General features: G+C 45.9%; 1 long non-coding RNA gene across 1 annotated transcript; it reads right to left on the bottom strand.

Annotated features, from left to right (window-relative positions):
* Positions 1-565: 565 nt before the first annotated feature.
* Positions 566-21,204, bottom strand: LOC115506368. The gene is made up of 3 exons (XR_003966338.1): positions 21,171-21,204; positions 19,966-19,968; positions 566-660 (listed from the first exon to the last, which is right to left on the bottom strand). It is a non-coding gene; the product is annotated as an uncharacterized LOC115506368 (long non-coding RNA).
* Positions 21,205-21,321: the final 117 nt, after the last annotated feature.

Genomic DNA, 21,321 nt, shown 5'->3' with positions numbered 1-21,321 from the left:
AGGAAAAGCAATACCACCGTCCTTCCTCACTCTCCACCCCTACCCTGCAGAGCACTTAGGCTCTCTCTTGAAATCATGCTTCTTAACCTTGACTCTCATGGGAATCATTTGGAGAGTTTAAAAAGTGTATGTGTGTGTGTGTGTGTGTGTGTGTGTGTTTAATTAAGCCTGCTCTCAGCAATTCTGATTCAACTGGTTTAGGTTGAGAGACTGAATATACAAATGGACAACAGCCAGACTTTATATGACAATAGAATTCTGACCCGCTATCTGCAGCAACCAGCCCAGGAAACCAACACAGCCTTTGTAGCAACTGGCCCCAAACACTCAGTACTTAATATCTGCCAGCTTTCCTAATTTTGGCCCCTGCTTCCAACTGAAAACCAACCAGGGGAAGTCAAATATGCACCCCTAACCAATCACATTGCATGCCCCACTTCTGGTCAGCCCCCTTCCAGCTTTCCCATGTCAACAACCCCGAATACGGCATACCTAAAAGCCTTCTTTTTTTGCTCCACTCTTCTGCCTGACTTTGAGTCTCTCTCTCTCTCTCTTTTAAATTTTGTTATTTAAATTAACCGGTTTATTATAGGCTAGCAATGTTTCACATGGTGAAGCTTCTACTGGTCTTTCAACGCCTTCAGTCTTCTGATGGCCGACCTGACTGTGACAGCAGAAATGGCGATATAGGTCCAGGCACCACCTGTTACGGTTTTCATGCAGAAACCACAATGCCAGATCCCCACAGCTTGTCTTTTCATTTTGGTTTTGCCACAGAAGGAGCAAGTGTACTTGGCATGCTGGCTTATCTCATTTTCCGGAGGGAGGCACCATAACGGGTCCCGCATTTACCCACAATCTGAACCTTCTTGGTGCGTTTAGCCGTGTCGCTGCAAACTGGGTCTGAGCCCAGAGAGCCTGCCTTTGAGTCTCTACCAAATGCAGAGGATGGTAACGTTTGATTCTCCTGCTAGGGCAAGCTCCAAAGAAATAGCCTTTGGCCTCACTTGTTTGCTCTTCACTTATTTCCAGAGGATACAGCTCAGAAATCGGTTGTTTTTAAAAGTTCTCTGAGTGGTTCTCGAGGCATCTGGGTGGCTCAGGCAGTTAAGCATCTGCCTTCGGCTCAGGTCATGATCTCACAGCTCAGCTCGTGGGTTCGAGCCCCACGTTGGGCTCTGTGCTGTCAGCGCAGAGACCGCTTGGGATCTCCCCTCTCTCTGCCTGCCCCTGCTTGTGCTCTCACTCTCAAAATAAATAAATAAACTTCAAAAAAAAAAAAAGTTCTCTGAGTGCTTCTGATGTACAACCAAGGTTGTGAACCCTGGCTGTAAATAAGTGGTTCTTTTTTTCTTCTTCTTCCATGATTTTATTTAAATTCAACATAGTATTATTTAATTATTTATTTCAACATAGTATTATTAAATTCAACATAGTATTATTTAATTAACATAGTATGTAGTATTGGTTTCAGGACTAGAATTTAGTGATTCATCACTTACATGTAACACTCAGTGCTCATCACAAGTTCCCTTCTTAATGCCTGTCACCAATTGAGCCCATCCCCCCACCTCCCCTCCAGCAGTTTAGTTTGTTCTCTCCAATTAAGAGTCTTTTATGGTTTGCCTCCCTCTCTGTTTGTATCTTATTTTAGTTTTCCTCCCCTTCCCCTATGTCCGTCTGTTTTGTTTCTTAAATTCTACATGAGTGAAATCATATGGTATTTGTCCTTCTCTGAATGACTTATTTCACTTAGCATAATATACTCTAGTTTCATCCACATCGTTGCAAATGGCAAGATTTCATTCTCTTTGATGGCTGAGTAATATTCCATTGTGTGTGTGTGTGTGTGTGTGTGCGTGCACATGTACACCACATCTTCTTTATCCATTCACCAGTTGATGGACATTCGGGCTCTTTCCATAATTTGACTATTGTTGATAGTGCTGCTAGAAACATCCGGGTGCACGTGACCCTTGAATCAGTATTTTTGTATCCTTTGGATAAATACCTAGTAGTGCAATTGCTAGGTCATAGGTAGTTCTATTTTTAACTTTTTGAAGAACCTCCATATTGTTTTCCAGAGTGGCTACACCAGTTTGCGTTCCCACCGGCAGCGTAAGAGGGCTCCTCTTTCCGTATCCTCACCAACTGTTGTTACCTGTGTTGTTAGTTTTAGCCCTAAAAAAGTGGTTCTTAAAGTTTAGTCCCCAGACCAGCAAATCAGCATCATCTGGTAACTTGTTACAAATGCAAATCCTATCTAACTTTTGTTATTTTCAGGCAATTTCCTTCTATGCTCAGTTTCTTGGGAGTTTTTATCATAAAAGGACATAATTCAAATACTGTTTCTGCATCTGTTGAGATCATGATGTGGTTTTTAGCCTTCATTCGTTAATGTGAAGTATCATATTAATTGATTTTCATATATTGAACCATTGTCGCAGCCCAGAAATAAATCCAACTTAAGTATGGTGCATGATCTTTTTAACGTGCTGTTAAATTCACTTTGCTGGTATTTTACTGAGGATTTTTGCATCTGTATTCATCAGAGCTAATATCATACTCAATGGTGAAAAACTGAAAGCTTTTTCTCTAAGACCAGGAAACAAAGCAATGAGGCTGGCTCTTTGCTACTTCTATTCAGTATAGTACTAGAAGTTTTAGCCAGAGCAATTAGGCAAGAAAAAGAAATAAAAGATATCCAAATAGGAAATAGGAAATGAAAATGTCTGTTAGCAGATGACATGATATTACATATAGAAAACCCTAAAGACCACACACACACACACACGTTAGAATAAATGAATTCAGTAAAGTTGCAGGACACAAAATCAAGATACAAAAATCAGTTGCATTTCTATACACTAAAAATGAACTATCTGAAAAAGGAAATTAATAAAAGAATTCCATTTATAATAGCAGTAAAAAGGAAAAAATACTTAGGAATAAACTTAACAAAGGAGGTAAAAGACTTCTATTTTGAAAACTATAAAACACTGATGAAAGACATTAAAGAAGATACAAGAAAGACATCCTCTGTTCATAGGCTAGAAGACTTAATATTGTTAAAACGTCCATACTATCCTAAGCAATCTACAGATTCAATGCAATCCCTATCAAAATCCCAATGGCATTTTTTACAAAAATAAACAAATACTAAAATTCATACGGAACCACAAAAGACCAAGAATTGCCCAAACAATCTTACACACAAAGAACAAAGCTGAAAGTATCACACTCCCTGACTTCAAAATATGTTACAATGTTACAATAACCAAAAAGTATGGACTGGCATGAAAACAGACATAGAGACCAATGGAACAGAATAGAGAAGCCAGAAATCACACATAATATCACACGTATCCACACATATACAGTCAACTAATCTTTAACAAGAACGCCAAGAACATACAATGGAGAAATGACAGTTTCTTAAACAATGAGGAACAGGCAAATAAGCCCACAATGAGGTATGAGCTGACACCTGTTAAGACGCCTATTAGAAAAAAATAAAAGGCATCAAGTGTTGGCCGAAGACGTGAAGACACTGGAACCCTTGTACACGGGTGGTGGGAATGCAAAACTGGTGCAGCCACTCTGGAAAACAGTTTGGAGGTTCCTCAGAAAATTAAAAAGAGAACTACCCTATGACCCAGCAATCCCACTTTTTAGTATTTGTCCAAAAGAATTGAAATCAGGATCTCAAAAGATATTAATTAGGACTCCAGTGTTGATGGCAGCACTATCCACAACAGCCAAGGTGTGGAAATGTGGAAATGACCTAAATTGATGGTCATTTCCTAAAATGACCATCCCCTGATGGATGAATGGATAAAGAATATGTGGTCTATACATGCAATGAGATTATCTGGCCTTAAAAAAAAAAAAAAAAAAAAAAAGGAGGCAATCCTGCAATTTGTGACAACGTGGATGAACCTTGAGGACCTTATGCTAACTGAAGTCAGTAGTCATAGAAAGACAAATATTGCATCATTCCACTTATATGAGGTATCTGAAATGGTCAAACTCATAGAATGAGAGTAGAATTGTGGTTATTTACCAGGAGCAGGGAAGAGGGGGAAATGGGGAGTTGCTAATCAATGGGCATAAAGTCTCCACATGCAAGATGCATAAGCTCTAGAGATCTGCTCTACAACACTGTGCCTATAATTAACATATAACATGGGGCGTCTGGGTGGCTCGGTCGGTCGGTCAAGCATCTGACTCTTGGTGTGGAGCCTGCTTGGGATTCTCTCTCTCCCTCTCTCTCTCTGCCCCTCCCCTGCTTGTGCTCTCTCTCTCAAAATAAATAAATAAACATAAAAAATTTAAAAATGTATAATACGTTATACTATGATGCTAAAATAATACTGTATTCTACACTTTGTTGTGAGGGTAGATCTCATCTCATGTTGAGTGTTCTTACAACAATAAAATAACTAGCAACTTAAACATAAAATAAAAAAGAAATGTAAACCCATAGGCAGTACAAGACCTACTGAATCAGACACTTTGGGGGTGAGGCCCAGCTGTCCTTAAAGCCCTCCAGATGATTCTGGTGTGTGCAAAAGGTTGCAAACCACTGCCTAAATAAAGTTTGAACAGATATTTAACAATATCGGTTTGAAGGGTCACCATATCATTTAGCTTCCTTAGGATGCCCATGTGTCTTCAAGTTGGAGGAATGTTATTTTTACCCACGAGTAAGAACTTATTGAGCACTTACTGTATGCTTGGTGCTCTTCTGAGTGCCTCACGCGCATTAAATTTTATAACAGTACCCTGAGGTAGAAACCACTATTTATTTATTTATTAAAACAATTTTTAATGTTTTTATTTATTTTTTTTTTATTTTTTTTTTCAACATTTATTTATTTTTGGGACAGAGAGAGACAGAGCATGAACGGGGGAGGGGCAGAGAGAGAGGGAGACACAGGATCGGAAACAGGCTCCAGGCTCTGAGCCATCAGCCCAGAGCCTGACGCGGGGCTCGAACTCACGGACCGTGAGATCGTGACCTGGCTGAAGTCGGACGCTTAACCGACTGCGCCACCCAGGCGCCCCTGTTTTTATTTATTTTTGAGAGAGGGATAGAGAAAGCGTGAGCGGAGGAGGGGCAGATAGAGAGGGAGGCACGGAATCCGAAGCATGCTCTAGGTTCTGAGCTGTCAGCATAGAGCCCGGTGTGGGGCTCGAACTCATGGACCACAAAATCATAACCTGAGCCAAAGCCAGACGCCCAACCAACTCAACCACCCAGGGCCCCCTAGAAACCATTAGTAATCCTATGCCTAGCAGAATCCAAGCCCAGGGAATCGGACACCAGAGCCGGGTACACAATGTCCCCCTTCCGGCTCAAACTCTCTGGGAGCATGTAGCTCACTGCCTGGCACAGTAAATAATAAATTCTCATTAGTTCATAAAGTGAAATGTCAAAGATACGGGTCCTAAAAGAATTCTGATAGAGTGGCATGTCCAGGGGTAGAGGTGGGAGATAGCAGTGGAGGGGAGAGGAGAGAAGAGGAAGGGAAAGGATAGGCAGAAGGAAATGTGGGCCTATCAGGTGCCTGAGAGAGGATCTGAAAGGAGGAAACAGAAACAACAATGTCAAATGTTCATTCATTGCCAAGTTTTGGGGTGCCCAAGGTCAGCCATGGGGCCCTAATATTCTGGGGCCATGTTAAATTACTGACCAGAAAGGAAGCAAGGTCAAGCCAGAGCCTATGGGGTGCTTTGAGGGAAGTCCAGAATGAGGGAGTACAGGTTTCATTCCTTGAGGCTCCCTATCTTTCCCTTTCCGCAATAGTCCCATCTTGGGGCTCCTTCTGAAGGCATCTCTACCCCCCCACCCATGTACCATGTCTATGCCAAGAACTTTGAGCCACAGACCCTCCTTTGGCCAACATATGTAAGAAATTCTACAAGTTGAGCTACAGACAGTAGGATTGAGAAAATGAGGAAGACTGCATCCTGCCCGCAGGGAGCTTACAGTCTAATGGGGAGGCAGGCATATAAACACGAAGTCAAGAGGGCAAGCTCCAGAACAGGGTATGAACAAAGCCTTGAGACCCCAGGAAGGACTAACGCAAAGCTTCATGAGGGAAGTAGCATAGGAACAGAGCCTTAAAGGGTAAGTAAGAGTATCTGAGACCAAATAAGATAGGGAAGGGGATTCCAAGCAGAAGGAAGAGCATGACCTAAGGCGGCGTAACAAAAGCGGAGCAAACGGTAAGGAATTGAATGCTTTCATGGCTGATGCAAAAGAAGAAAGCACAGAAAGGACAGAGGGAAGGTGGAAGAGCTGGTGGGAGATGTGGGGAGGAAAGGCGGGGTCAGATTAGCTGGGTCTTTAATAGCATGTAAATACCCACTGAAGCTGGCTTAAGCTAAGGAGAAAACTTTACTATAAAGAAACAGGAAATCTCTCACGACCCAAAGGCAGGGGCACACCAGGATGCCAGGAAGAACTCAAACTTGGAGGTAGAAGGTCAGGGTGAGTCCAGGCAGTGTTCACTCTCCATCTTTTTCTCTGCTTCTCTCTGTAGACGGGCATCTCTTTCCTTCTCTCTCTCTCCAGACAAGCATTCTGCACAATCCAGTTCACGTCACAGAACACCTGTCCTGCTCATAGCTCTAGAGTTTACATGAGACAGACTCAGGCACAGAGAAAGTAATTCTGTGGTTCCAAATCCAATTTCTTGGGGAGAGAACTCTGACTGGTACGGCTCCAGTCGTGGGACTACCCCTGGTCGAATCTACTATGGCTAAGAGGTAAGGTCACATTTTTGCAAATATGGTGACTGGCAGCCCAACTCTGCATGGAAGAGGGAACAGTTCCCAGAGGAGGGGGAATCTGTGGCTCATTTTGGGGCGAATATCCTGGAAACTCCAGACCATGGCCTTGTAAGCCACAATAAGGAGTTCAGACGTTCAGACTTTATCCTACAGGCAACTGGAGGAACTAAAAGGAATGATAAACATCGCTTCTTGGCCTTTTGGCTAAGGTCAAGTGTAAAGGAATGATAAGCCCGAATTTGTCTTTAGAAATGTTGCAGACTACATGAAGGATGGATCACAGCGGGAGAGACTGAAAGCTGGGAGTCCACTGGGGAAGTGTTGAGATCATCCAGGCCATAAAACAATGACACCCAAACTAGGGCAAAGGTGGTGAGCATGGAGAGGCCTCTTAAGGACTGAAATGTGAGGACTTGGTAACTGCATGAGAATGAAGGCTGATGGTGAAGGAGCCAGGAGACCCCCCGGTTTCCCGCCTGGGAAGACGGGCAAGACAGCGGATGACGCTAAGTGGGACAAGGGCTGCAGAAGAGGAAGAATTGGGAGGGGGGGCGCACAGAATACAGAGTGTGGGAAAGGGAGGCGAGTTGAGAGCACACTGAATTTGAGAAGTGATGAAGAAACCGATGGTTCCCATCCCGTCTTCCTTCCCCAGGTCTCCTGAAAGAAGCCGCATTGCTAACATAGGAAAATCGGGTGGCGTCATAAAATGATTCTCATTTTGCTTGATAATTGTGAAATCAGAAGGAAGCTGAGTGTTTGGAGTCGGTCAACGTGTATGCCAGTCAGCTGTGCGAGCTTGAGAAAATTACTCAGCCTGGGGCTCCATTTTCCCATGTGTGAAATGGCATATCCGGCTGACCTCAAAGAATTATCGTGAAGAATCAGTGTGATAAAATCTGTAGAGTCCTTACGATATGGATGGCCCTCGGGAGGTGGTCGTTAAGATCAGACTGTTTTCCTCCATCGCATGAACTGGAACTTTGCCCTGTGCCAGGCAGAAATGCGGCACCCACCGCCTCAGGCCTGAAGCTGGCTTTCCCTGGTAAACAAGCCCATCCACTCCCCGCCATAAATGGCTCCGGAAATCAAATTAATCGAACCTACCTACTATTTCACTGATGAACTCGTCTCTACATAGCTGCTGAATCCTAAATGGATTCCAAATTTGGGTCTGTGCTGACCATCAACGGACTCTGATGAATCTGACTATGTCGATCAAACTGATGGTGAAGACAATAACACAGCCACCTATGTTGCCTACTGCCTGTTGAGCACCGTTCTGGGGCTGGACGGAGCATAAACTCATGAAATCCTCACCACCAACTCTATGCAGTCAGAACTCATTACTAGCGTCCCCATTTTGCAGAGGAGGAGACTGAGCTCACAGGCGTATCCAGTCACAAATACCGCATAATTCACCCTCTTGTTTTTCACTGTTCTCCAGAAGACGTCTCACTGCATTGCTTCCCAAGCCTGCCTCAGCCCAGCGTGACAAACGTCGAGCACGACTTCAGGGAGGACTGATTCCCTCTTAAAAACAAAATAGAGCAGTCAGCTCCTTCGCCAATCTTCACGTGTATTTGAATATTCTCTTTTGAGGAGGAAAGGGACTCCTGCTAGGGAAGCAGAGGTAGTCATGGCACGTTTGAGCCATCCTGGGGCTCTACTTCCTGTCACAATTTAGGGTGGGGGCAGGGGGCTATAAAAATCTGAACACACCCATAAGGCATCACCCCTCAGGTGGAGGCTGCCTACAGTACTTGTCTCAGGAGACCCGGTCTCAGAATTGCTTAACTCCATCAAGATTCTTAACCTTTGAGAGGTCAAGGGCCCCCTTGAGAATCCAGGGAAAGCTGCTGCCTCTGTCCTCATTAAAATGCACGAGGAGGACGTTACACAAAACCCCATAAAGTTTGGGGAGTGCAGGGATGCCCTGAAGCCCAGCCCTGAACCCCAAGTGAAGCGGCTCTGCCACAGGAGACGGACAAGCCAAGGTACTTTAATCATCCCTCCAAATTCAGTCTCAGCTTACTAACTTGTACTGTAGCTCCCTGGAAATTTCTCTGTAACACTCAAGTTTTTATGCTCACTTAGAGTGCTCTGCCCTTGAGACACTTGGGAAATTAGCTGCAGAGACCGATTCGGATGGGCAGGCACAATTTCTCACCCGACGTGGCATTATATCGGGAATCATGCCCTGCCTTGCCAGCCTGGGGTACAGACTAATGTTGTATCTCTTTGAAAATTTCAGTTAAGGGACTCTGAATCTTCATCTTGATTGTAATGGAAACTCTCTGTTCTTACTGAAAGGTTGTCCTACCCTAAATAATTTCTGAAACCTCTGAGAAACGGTTACATAGTCTGTGACCAATCCTTCTAGCTGCTCCCGAAGCCCACCCTACCACCTTCTGGACGGACGTTGTGCGGGTCAGTATATGAAATGCTCCGTGCCCTTGAGCGAGCCAGTAGCTCAAGGAGGAGTTCTCTTCAAGCTCCTTAATTTGAACGGTCACCAATATTATCCCACCCTATGAAATGGCATATGTGAAATGGCATATCCAGCTGACGTGGCTGGATGGTGGCAGCGGTGATGTGGGGGGGGGGGGTCTTAAGAGTTTCCATGGAGGGGCGCCTGGGTGGCGCAGTCGGTTAAGCGTCCGACTTCAGCCAGGTCACGATCTCGCGGTCCGTGAGTTCGAGCCCCACGTCGGGCTCTGGGCTGATGGCTCGGAGCCTGGAGCCTGTTTCCGATTCTGTGTCTCCCTCTCTCTCTGCCCCTCCCCCGTTCATGCTCTGTCTCTCTCTGTCCCAAAAATAAATAAACGTTGAAAAAAAAATAGTTTCCATGGACCAGTTCTTCCAGCTAACACATTGCTTCATGTATTGCTCACATGGTAGATGGTAAAGACGTTCCATTGAATCGAGAGCTACGGAATATAATTGCTCATAAACCCACTAGTCCAGTAACATAGGTATATAAATGCAATGTATTTATTTATGCATTAAACCATTCAAGTGGGAAATTACCTGTAATGGATTCCAAGCCAGCGTACATTTGGGTACCCTTCCTCCAGCTTCTCCCAGCAGGACAATTCTAGTCCCCAGATTTAAGTAGGCAGGAGTCAGGGGTCGGGATAGGAAAGGTCTGGTCCCAAGATATCTCCCTTCTATGCTTCCCCAGGGCCTGAGTTTAATAAACGCAGCACACATGTACCCTAAGAGAGGGTAGTAACTAGCTGGCTAACATTCTCACTCTCTCTTGTGAATGTGTTTAACTAGACAGCTATCCTCTCAGGGGCTCACAGGTCATTCACAGCTGAGAGTAGAAAGACTAATTGGAGGGTTGAAAGCAAGACCTAAAGCAAAGTTGGGAAACCACAGCAGGATGTTCAGGGCAGCCAGAGAGCAGTGAGTATCCCGAGGGCAAGACTCCCATCAGATGGGAATGATGGAGAGAGGAGAGAGACAGGATGTCTAAGACGAATTTCACCTCATTCATAATTAGGCCCAAGGCCGGTACGTCTCTTCCCAGACTCACCCAAGACGTGCCGAAGATAATAATTTAATGCCTATTTCTACAAGGGTCAGATGAAACATCTTTCCGCAGCGCTTGATGTCACTTAGGTCCTGCCTGATTTCTTCTTCCCATTGGACCTGTGATAAATGCTGATTTCCAAAGTCATTCTACAATCCCTTGCAAAACAAACCACCCCAAACTTAGTGGTGAAAACACCAACCATAGCTACCTTGAGTAACGTTTGAACCAAGTATTCGAGCCGTCTATTCTGAAGCTAGACACGAAAATTATCTGTAAACATTGAACTTTGCTTTTTTTTTTTTCCTTTTCCTGCAGAGGTATGGGTTAACAATTTTGACACTACTTTATGTATATCCTAAGATTAAGAAAATAGAACAATATATCATGGTTCATAGGAACCAGGTTTTTCACTTTTGGAAAAGGAAGTCATAAGTATGGAGAAGGAGAGAGTTAAAGTGAAGCTCTGTGGTGTTGGATAGGAATTAGAGAAATCAGTATAAACTTATGGTTTGAACCAATGGTTTTTAATACAAAGGGAGAGATAGAAAATAAAGTGTGGGTGTATATGTGTGTGTGTGCATGTGTATACAGACATATACTTCCTAGATCTGGCCAGTAACAAAGCCAAAAAGCAAGGACACTCTGGTAGCAATAGGCATCCCAGGAAGCCCGATTTTGGTTTCTAAATACTTTCCCTCTAAAAGGAAAGAGGGCTCCTTAGGAAAATGGTTGATTCCAAGGCCAGGGCAGGGGCAGTACAAGATGTACTGGCAACATCTCGTGTCAGAAAGGTATGGAAGTGCCCAAAGAATGACGGGAACATATCAAAGATCATAAGAGCCCCAAAGGCCAAATCTAGGACAACTTAAGCATCAGAATAATTCATAATAGTAACAGATTATAACCTATTGAATCAAATAATTAGTTAAAACTGATTTTTATAAATAAATGAGGAAGAAGGAAATCTCTTTCAGTAGAATACTAATAAATGCAGAAGGAAGGATGAAATCAAAAGTCAGCCATCATGGTTCATCAATTGAATCATCAATGGATACTAAAACGAGGGGATCAAAGTGTCATGAGAGACAGGATATTCACATGATCTCAACATATCACTCTGTGAGATACTTATTAATCACAAAGAAAACGATAGTAACTTTATATGGACACAACTTTCAGACACCATCATAACCCCATTCAAGTTTAACATCACCTGATCCCTTCTATCATATTTCGGCCAAAAAATTTATAACCTGAGTAATCATGAGGAAACACCGCATAAACCCAAATTGACAGACATTCTACAAACTAAATGGCCAGTAAGTATTCTTTGCAAGTGTCAAGGTCATGAAAGACAAAGAAGGGAGAGGAACAGGATGGGTCCAGGTTAAAAGAGATTACAGAGAAAGGACAACTGGATGCAGTGTGGGAACCAGGATTTTCTTTTGCTAAAAAGGATGCCTGGGGGGCAACTGGCAAAACGTGAACAAGGTGTGGAGATCACATGATGGCATTTATTAAAATGTTGACTTTTTGATATTATAATTATACTAAGTTTAAGGAAGATAGTGTTCTTGTTCTTAGGAGATACGACTGAATCGTGTAGGGGTGAAGAGATATTGTGACTTCCTCTCAAACAACTGAGAACGCCGGGTGGTGGGGTGGGAGGAAATGTTAACATCTGGGTGAAAGGGATAGGAGATTTGGGGGGGTACTATTTTTAGATCTTTTCTGTAAGCCTGTAATTACGTCACAACAGAAAGGGTTTAAAAACAACCATTTACAGGGCGCCTGGGTGGCGCAGTCGGTTAAGCGTCCGACTTCAGCCAGGTCACGATCTCGCGGTCCGTGAGTTCGAGCCCCGCGTCGGGCTCTGGGCTGATGGCTCAGAGCCTGGAGCCTGTTTCCGATTCTGTGTCTCCCTCTCTCTCTGCCCCTCCCCCGTTCATGCTCTGTCTCTCTCTGTCCCAAAAATAAATAAACGTTGAAAAAAAAATTAAAAAAAAAACAAAACACAACCATTTGCTTATTCCTCCTGCTTCTGTGGATTGCCTGGGTTTAGCTGGTCAGTTTTCCTTCTGGACTTACTTGGGCTCACTTGTCTCTACAGTCGGATGTCAGCTGAGACAGGAATGTCCAAGATGCCCCTGCCCTCATCCTCTCTCATCTTCTCTGGTGACAGTGACTGGGGGGCCAGGCTCGGAGGGGCAGTGGGGTCAGGGTCTCAGCCTCAGGGCTTTTCCACATGGCCTCTCCAGCTAGGTAGCTTGACTTCCTTGCTCGGGATTTGGGGCACCTATGAGTGTGCAAGCAGCAGTCACCGTCCCCTTGAGTCATAGGGCCAGAGGAGGCCTGTGCCATTTCCACTGAATTCTGGTGATTCAAGAGACCCAGGGAGCCATCCAGGCTCCACGTGGAGGGACTTCACAAAAAGGTGTCGATCCAGGTGGTTCCCTAGGCCAGACCTGGAGACCAGCCACAGTAACTGTAACAGAGTTCGATGAGGGAAGCGGAATCAAGCAGAATTTCTGTATGTGCTACAGAACAAGGGGTTTGTTAAATGAGCAAGACCTTATACAACTGAGGGACAAGTTGGAGCTTGCAGGGAACCTGAGAAGACACGCACTTCAGCGGGGGAAGGACGACGCACAGAAGGCTACTAGAGAAGACCGGGGAGGCTGTCGCCTGCGTCTGGGAGTGAGTTGCTATTGGTCAGCAGAGCTAATGGTCAGGAAAATGAGCGGATCACAGAGTCAGGGAGGGCGAGGACAAGCTCGAGTCTTCCGGCACCTCTGCTCGGTCTCTTTCAGCATTTAAAACACCACAGTGTTCAGAGAATGTTGGTCACTGTTTCCCTTCTGCCTTCCAGATCTCATACAAATTTCTCTTTGGCCAAGTCGAAGCTGGAACCACAGAGGGAAGGAGACTGTGACAAACATAGCTCTAGCTTAGCCATGTGATGTCGTGTGAAACCACCGTAAGAGAAAAAGAGAAAGGACCGTAACCGAGGGTTTAAAACTTGGTGGGATTCTGTGAGCACATTTCTTGGAGCCAGAAAAGGACTCCCAATGGAAAGGTCATAATTAAGAACCCTCAATAAGCTTCATAAATATAATAAAAGCATAATGAAGCACACCATTTTTCTATGGATTGCATCAAACCGTATCTCCTAGGTACCAACAGTCTCCAACAAAACCTCAATTAACCAGAAACATGGCTGAAGTTTAAAGCTTAGGCTAAATTCTTTCGAGAGGGCAAAAGCAACGCAAACTCGTATCAGAGATTTATCCCAAACAGTTTTCTGGCTGGAGCGCACAATTCTTATTTTTATACTCATTGGTACTTACAAGGCACTGCTCTAAGGGCTTCGTGTGCGGGAATTCATTTAATCCTTGCCACAGCCCTGTAAAATAGACATTATGATCACCCCCATTTTATAGGTGAAGACACTGAGAGGTTAGACGCTTGCATGCTAGTAAGTAGCAAAGCCAGGTTTGGACCCCCGTGCAGTGCTCGAGGCTGCTCCGAGCCAGTGGTCGAAAGTGTCATGCTCAGCCTCCTCTACCATCCACACTCAGGGACTGGGCAATAAGGACGTGTTTTCGGAGTAACGGCCTTGGGCAGGGTCCAATACTCTCGTTTGTAATAAACTTGTGTATTCCTCAATCAGCCAAGACTCACAGCTTGCCATGTGCCCGGCGCCACGATAGGCTCTGCGATTACCACACCAAGCAAACGCCGACTCAGACCTTGCTTGGCCCGTGGAGCTTCCAGTCCAGGGGGCTCACGAGTGAGAGCATCGGCGCAGGCTGCGGTAGGTATCCTTAGGACGAGTCGGCCATCAGTGACGGCATAAGTGGCTGCATTTTCCCTGTACTACAGCAGGGAAGCATACATCTCCTGGAGAACTTTCTACTAAAAGCGTTAAAGTCGTTTTTAAATCTCACTTTCCCCGAAAAGCCCACTACTCCAAACATCTCTGCTCCCAGCCTGCCCCCACCTGGTCCCTCCCCTGGAGCCCCAAGGCTCGGGCAGCGCTGGGTCCGCCCACCTCCCTGCCTCCCTCTGATTGGCTAATTTTCCCTTCTCTCCCGAACGCTGCTTTCGCCTGTTGGGTTTGTTGGGCTCCCAGCCCTCCTGCCTCAGTTACAAAAAAAGGTAATTACCCAGGTTAAGGGAAAGCAAGTGGTTGGCTGATGACGAAGTAGCCTTCCCTGAGAACACCGAAGTCGTTTTAAAATTGTACACGGCTGTCTCCCCATTAGGTCACGCAGGCCTGGAAACTAGTCAGGGGTTTTAAATCTCTCCAAAGGGAACAAGCGTGGGAAATGTATAATTTAAACCAAAACAACCCCTCTTGCGCCCTAAGAGCTTGAGGTGGTTGGAATGTGCCTCCGTCCTAGGGAAAATTGAAGGTACTGGCTCTCCACCTAAACACAAGGAAGGGGCTTCTTAGGAGCCTCTTCTGGCCTTTCAGAGTAAAGGACACAGTGCTCTGTCTGGGTTATTGTTTTGTCTCGGGGGTTGAAGTCGGATGGGGTGAAAACATAGGGAAGCAAAACAAACATTGGAATGGACTTTGTGCGTTGTTTGAAGCCATTGTGTCTATTCGTTTCACACACATAGAATTTCTGTGTTTTTAAATTGAAGACTTAAGAGTCTCAACTCCTTACGGATAAGCATGTGGTGAGGTCTCGAAATGCTTGTGTCACCGCAAAATTTATACGTTGAAATCCTAACCCCCACGGTGATGGTATTAGGAGGTGGAGCCACAGGAAGTAAGTGGTTCATGAGGGTGGAACCCTCATAAGTGAGATTAGTGCTCTTATGAAAGAGACCCCAGAGACCTTGCTTGCTCCTTCTGCCCTGAGAGGTTACAGTGAGAAGACAAGGGTCTCTGAGGAAACAAATGCTCAACAGACGCCGAATCTGTTGATGCCTTGATCTTGGACTTGCAGCCTCCAGAATGGTGAAAAATACATTTCTGTTGCTTATAAGCCACCTAGTCTATGGCATTTTATTATAGCAACCGGACTGAATTAAGACAACACGGAAACTCCAAAACCTGTAGTAACTCATGACTCACCAGTAAAGTTGTCTCCCTAAGGCTGGAGGGCAGGGATTAATTGTCACAGACTACCAGTCTGGACATCTCTCCTGTCCAGCAAGGGAGAGGACACAGAATTGAATACAAGAGAGGCTAATGTCTGGGAGGAGACAAAAGCCCCAAACAGGGGTTTCATCTCCGTATTTGTTGAGCTTTCAAGATCTTACACACGTGGTGAACGTGGAGAAGACAATCAGACAGTCATCATCAACTTGTAAGAAGCAAAGGGTCTGGGGGGCAAGTGGAGTTTGTGATCAAAGTACAATGGTACATTGGCGTCAGATGGAAAGTAATTTCCTGCAGGTGATAGAACAAGTTACTCATGATCTCATTACAATATTTCACTAGCTAAATTTGGGCATTTTTGCCCCGTGGTGGCGGCTTTCTGCCCTAACCCATTTATGAAAGTAGAACCTATTTCCCCACAGTTAGTCACTTAGTGTTGAGTGGTACTAACTAGCCTCCGAATGGTCCCTTCTCAGTGTGGTTGTGTGGTTCCCAGTTATAATGGGATTTCATTCAATCCTCACATCTCCCTCTGGAGGAACGAAGTGACGTCACTGCTGCTTACCCATATGCCAGGTTCTCCTGTCTTTCTGGCTTCGTTGTGCTTCGTTGCCCCCTTGAAATAAGTTTTGGCCACTTAACTTGCTTTGGCCAATGAAATGTGAGTGAAAATGACACATTTCACTTTTGCGTGGAAGCATGTGAATTTGTCTTCCTACAGTGATCTTGGAAACACATGCTGATACAGGGGTGCCTTAAGACCAAAGCGCCCTGGGGGTGCCTGGGTAGCTAAGTTGGTTAAACATCGACTCTTGGTTTTGGCTCAGGTCATGATCTTGTGCTGCATGAGCTCAAGCTCTGCATCGGGCTCTGTGCTGACTGTGCAGAACTTGCTTGGGATTCTCTCTCTCCCTTTCTCTCTGCCCTCCCCCTGCTTGCTCTCTCTGTTTCTCTCGAAATGAATAAATAAACTTAAAAAAATTTTTTTTTTTTTTTTTTAAAGACCAAAGTGCCCTGGAAAGATGAACCATCCTATGGAGAACAGCAGTCCTGAAGAATGATTGTGTCCGCCGTGGACTTTTTGCATGAGTAAGAAATAAACTTTAGCAGTATTGAGCAACTGGGATCTGGGGGGGCCCTGTTACTGCAGCATAAAACAGCCTTCGATCAATATTACATGGTAGAAATGACCCAACGCTGGTTCTTGTTACAGCCCTTGGATGGTCTTGTTTTTTCCACCTCCTCGGATGCTAGCCATCACGTAAGAAATGCAGCCTTCCTGGGGCACCTGGGTGGCTCACTCGGTTGGGCGTCCGACTTCAGCTCAGGTCATGATCTCATGGTTCGTGGGTTCGAGCCCCACGTCGGGCTCTGTGGTGACACCTCAGAGCCTGGAGCCTGCTTCAGATTCTGCGTCTCCCTGTCTCTCTGCCCCTCCCCCAAACTCTCTCTCCCTCCCTCTCTCTCAAAAATAAATAAGCATTAAAAAAAAATTTTTTTTTTAAAGAAAAAGAAATGCAGCCTTCCTGGGACCACCATGCTGTGAGAATGTCAGGCTGCATGACAGGCCCTGGAGGATACGACACTACCTGGGAAGAAAGAGACCAAGGAATGTTAAATGTGCCGGACATTTGAGTACAAAGTCCTTTGGGTAGTGGGTCCTCCGTCTAGAACAGAGACAAACCATTCAGCCAAGCCCTCCACACATTCCTCACCTGCAAAATCATGAGCAAAATAAATGGTGGTTTGAAACCATTCAGTATTGGGGCATTTTGTTTCCTAGCTACAGATCACCAGAACACTGAATAATAAATATTTTACAGTGACCAACAATTGTTTTTTGTTTTTTTTTAAATTTTTTTTAACGTTTATTTATTTTTGAGACAGAGAGAAACAGAGCATGAACAGGGGAGGGGCAGAGAGAGAGGGAGACACAGAATCTGAAACAGGCTCCAGGCTCTGAGCAGTCAGCACAGAGCCCCACGCGGGGCTCGAACTCACGGACGGTGAGATCATGACCTGAGCCGAAGTCGGACGCCCAACCGACCAAGCCACCCAGGTGCCCCAACAATTGTTTTTTTAAATTGCCCTGTCTTTAGTATATAAGTCACATGTTGCAAGCTTCTATAGGCTATGAGTTCCAAATTAGATTAACATCAATGTCAAAATACAATCGCTCTGAGCCTCCAGCCCCTTGATTGCAACCACATAGGACCCTGCTGTCATCCTTACTCTTCAGTTCCCCCCCTCACTCCGAGGAGCCCATATGTGCTCTCAAAATAGTGGCAATGACCATGGGGTGTTCAAGGCTACTTCTCTTGTGCTCCAAATCCCACTCATTCCTGTCCACTGCCTGAGACGCCACCAAAAACTGTCTCACCACCGCTGCTGCTCACTGGCCTTGTCACACGTGCTGTCCCTGTGTGCTGTCTCTCTAGTGGCCGCGACGCAATGCACAGCCACCCACCTGCTCCCCCCTCTCCTACCACGCACAAGACCAGTAGCTTCCAGACAACTAGTGGGTGCAAAGCAGCCATCAGAAGGAACGCTGCGATCCTTCTCCCAGCTGTCTAGCCAAGATGCCCTGTTTGCACAATTCATAAGCATCCTGGAAAAAAAAAAAAAAAAGCAACAAACGAACGAAAACCTATATGTGTTCCTACACGCAAAAGCTTTTTAAGCATGGCAGAGAACTAAAAGATTCTTAAACCCATCTTTCACCTTAGACTTTTGCATCTCTGCCCATGCTGGACAGCAAGTTAGAGACGGGGGAGACCGCAAACTCGGGAAGGTATCCACACCAGAGGACAGGAAGCAGCCTCAGAGAAAGAGCAGACAAAGAAAATGAAAATGAAAGGCAGAGGTGGGGAGGGGAAGGGAGTGAAGGGGAAGGCATCCAGCCTGGAACAGGATTCTCCAGCACTCAGGAACAAGGCTGTAAGTGCCAGCTTAATAATGAATGGACCTAGTCAGCTCCCCGGGGAGCCCCTGGAGCCTCTATTCCTGAGGCAGTTGAATTATTGATGGAAAATATGTGATGTTCTGGCCTGCGCTGACAGCTGCAAGACAAGCTGACAGCAATTTAAATTGATTCTGCCCCCAATAAAGTGGAGGCCACTTTCTGATTTTCAGAGACGCTCAAGGCCCCTGTGGGCGGAGGTGGTGAGGGACGCCAGGTTTCCCAAGGGTCCATGCCTCTCCCTCAGGTCTGGAGGCAGCAGGAGATCCTCGCCAGAATCATGGGCTTACCCAGTGCTGTTTCTTACTTTTGTGTGAGTCCCCGGAGACCCCGGATAGCTTTTCCACCTCTCTGAGCATTTCTCAACGGTCCCGTGTCCCACTATGATCGCTCGGTCAAGCTCACTTCCGGATGGAGCTGGGCTTCGCTAACAAAGCACCACAACCTGGGTGGCTCAACAACACAGCTTTATTGTCTCAGCTCGGGAGGCTGGAGATCTGAGATGGGGTTGGTTCCCTCTGAGAGAGGCGCTCTTCCAGGCCTTCGTCCTGACGCTGGTGGTTTGTTGGCAATCGTTGGTGTTTCTTGACTTGAACCTGAATCGTCTCAGTCCGTACCTTCATCTTCACATGGCATTCTCCCAGCGTGTGGGTCTGTCTCCATGTCCAAATTTCCCCTTCTCATAAGAACACAGCCATGTTGGATTAGGGCCCACCTCAGTGGTCTCACCTTAACCTGGCCAGGTGTTCGATGATCCTGTTTTCAAGTTAGTGTCCCCCTAAGGGTCCAAAAGATTCTATTGCTTCATTTTGCCTTATATAAGCATACCACATCAACACATTGTTCACCTTAACTTTACACGATGTTATATATCAATTAGATCTCAATAAAGATGGGGAGGGGGGGCAGAAGCAGTGGGGGAAAAAAAGTCCCTATTACCAAGCAAGGTCACATTTGCAGGTCCTGGGGCTTAGGGCCTCAACATCTTTTGTGGGGGACACAATTCAACCTGTAACCAAGTCCTTTACACCAGACCTGGCTTTCTTTCCTCTGCACTGACTCCTGACCACCATCAATGTAGAAGACTCTGAAGTCACCTATCTCTTAGGCCCAACCCAGGGCATCCTGGCTCAATCCTGGAGCTCTGTGCCTCATCTGTGCCCAGCTCTGGCTTCAGAGCACCCATTCAGGTAAGTGTTCCAATCCTAGAAGGCCCAGGACCTTGGGACAATATAGTGCTAAGTGTCACCGTCATCAATCTTGCCAGCTTCTCAAGGGCTCACACCATTCCTGTACACCTACTGTGTGCAGGAACCAGTCGAGCCAAGCTGCTAAACCACACAGAGGGTCTAAAGGGTGACAGTCAACATCATGGAAGTATATTTGCTACACTATTCATGTTATCTCAAAGGCTAGCAAAAATATCGGATTTTCTCCACCCCTGAGGTCACCCCCAGAGCACAGAGCAAGCCCTCAAAGGACTTGGTACTAATCCCAGCTTCCACTGAAGATCATCTGAGTGACTTTGAGCAAATCACATAAGCTCTCTGGAACTTTCTTCCCTCACCTATAAAGCACATGCACTGATCTAGGTATTTCTAAGCTCTCCAGCACTAAGACTTGGGACAGGAGGGCAGAAATCAGGCAGGAAGTAGTGTGATGTATGGTGATATCTATTTCCCCTAGAAGCGACATGGGGCAGGTTCATCGATGTAAACTTAGGGTCCAGCATACCACCTGGAGTATGAAAAGTGTTCGACCGATATTTGTCGACTAAATAGAAGGATCAAGGAATTAATGAATGTCATGGCAGTGCAATTTTTTTTTCCCATAAGTTCTAATGTTTTTACCTGATCTGAGACAAGCTTGAGGAGCGGGATTTCCTGCAGGCATGTTGACCCCCCCCCCCAACTAGACAGAAACAGCTGCAGCACTAGGGGGCCTCGGTATCCCCACACCAGAGAGCAGGGACCCTGGTAAGGAGACCGCCACTGAAGGCTTTTCTGGAACAAATTTTGTCTTCCCATTCTTCACATCCTCTTTTTCCCAGCTACTGCTCACTTGTTCTCTTGTGGACACGCCCACTCTCTCTGACATCCACTCAATAGCTAACGCACAGGAAACTCTAACATTTGACCATGGCCCCATCCCAGGGAAATTTCCCAAGGAAGGGTAAAAACACCAGGAGGGAGTAAAAAGTGGGGCATGGCTTCAGTGTCCTTGTGTGTAGGGGGCAGAATTCAAGAGAACAAAAAAAAATCCCTCTGGGATTAAAAAAAAAAAAATGTGTAAGATTTTCTTTCTCTCTCTAGAACTGCTCTCGTTGTCCTTCTCTCACCTTCCAGAAGTGGCTCCCGCTCCTCTGCTCAGGAACAGAAAAATGAGAAGGTGGCATATGCACAGGAGAGATAGAGGCAGAGGGGAAGGAGTGGCCCAGAGAATGATGAACAGAGTTCTGGGGGGGGGGGGGGGGGCGGTTTCCTTTTTACCAGAAAAAGGAGAAAATTATGGACAACTGGCATCTCAGCAAAAGAGAACTTGAACACTCTAGCCTCTCCCTGCCCTGCCAAGGCCTCGCACAACTGCCTTTCAGACTCTCTGCCTTTCAGAATTGCTTCATCCGGCCCTGGGTCCCATGACCTCCCTCGTTATCTGGATAACTGCCTAGGGCTGGCCCGGGGGGGACAGGGTACAGCTTCATTTGGGGAGCAGGCTTTGGAAGCCAAGGGGTGGTGTGGTGCTGGGTATTGGGGATGCACAGATGGGAAGACACGGTCTCTGCCTTCCAGCACAGGCTGTCACAGAGGTTCCACGGCCACTCTGGGACCCACGGAAATGAATTCTGAAGTCTACACGAGAGCCTCAGAAAGCTTTCACAGAGGAGCTGAGGCTTTAAGGATAGATAGGCGT

Source organism: Lynx canadensis, chromosome F2, assembly GCF_007474595.2.
Source record: "Lynx canadensis isolate LIC74 chromosome F2, mLynCan4.pri.v2, whole genome shotgun sequence".
In the NCBI taxonomy this organism is placed as follows: Eukaryota; Metazoa; Chordata; class Mammalia; order Carnivora; family Felidae; genus Lynx; species Lynx canadensis.
Note: the sequence above shows the minus strand (reverse complement) of the source record. Positions and strands in the feature narration are given on the sequence as shown.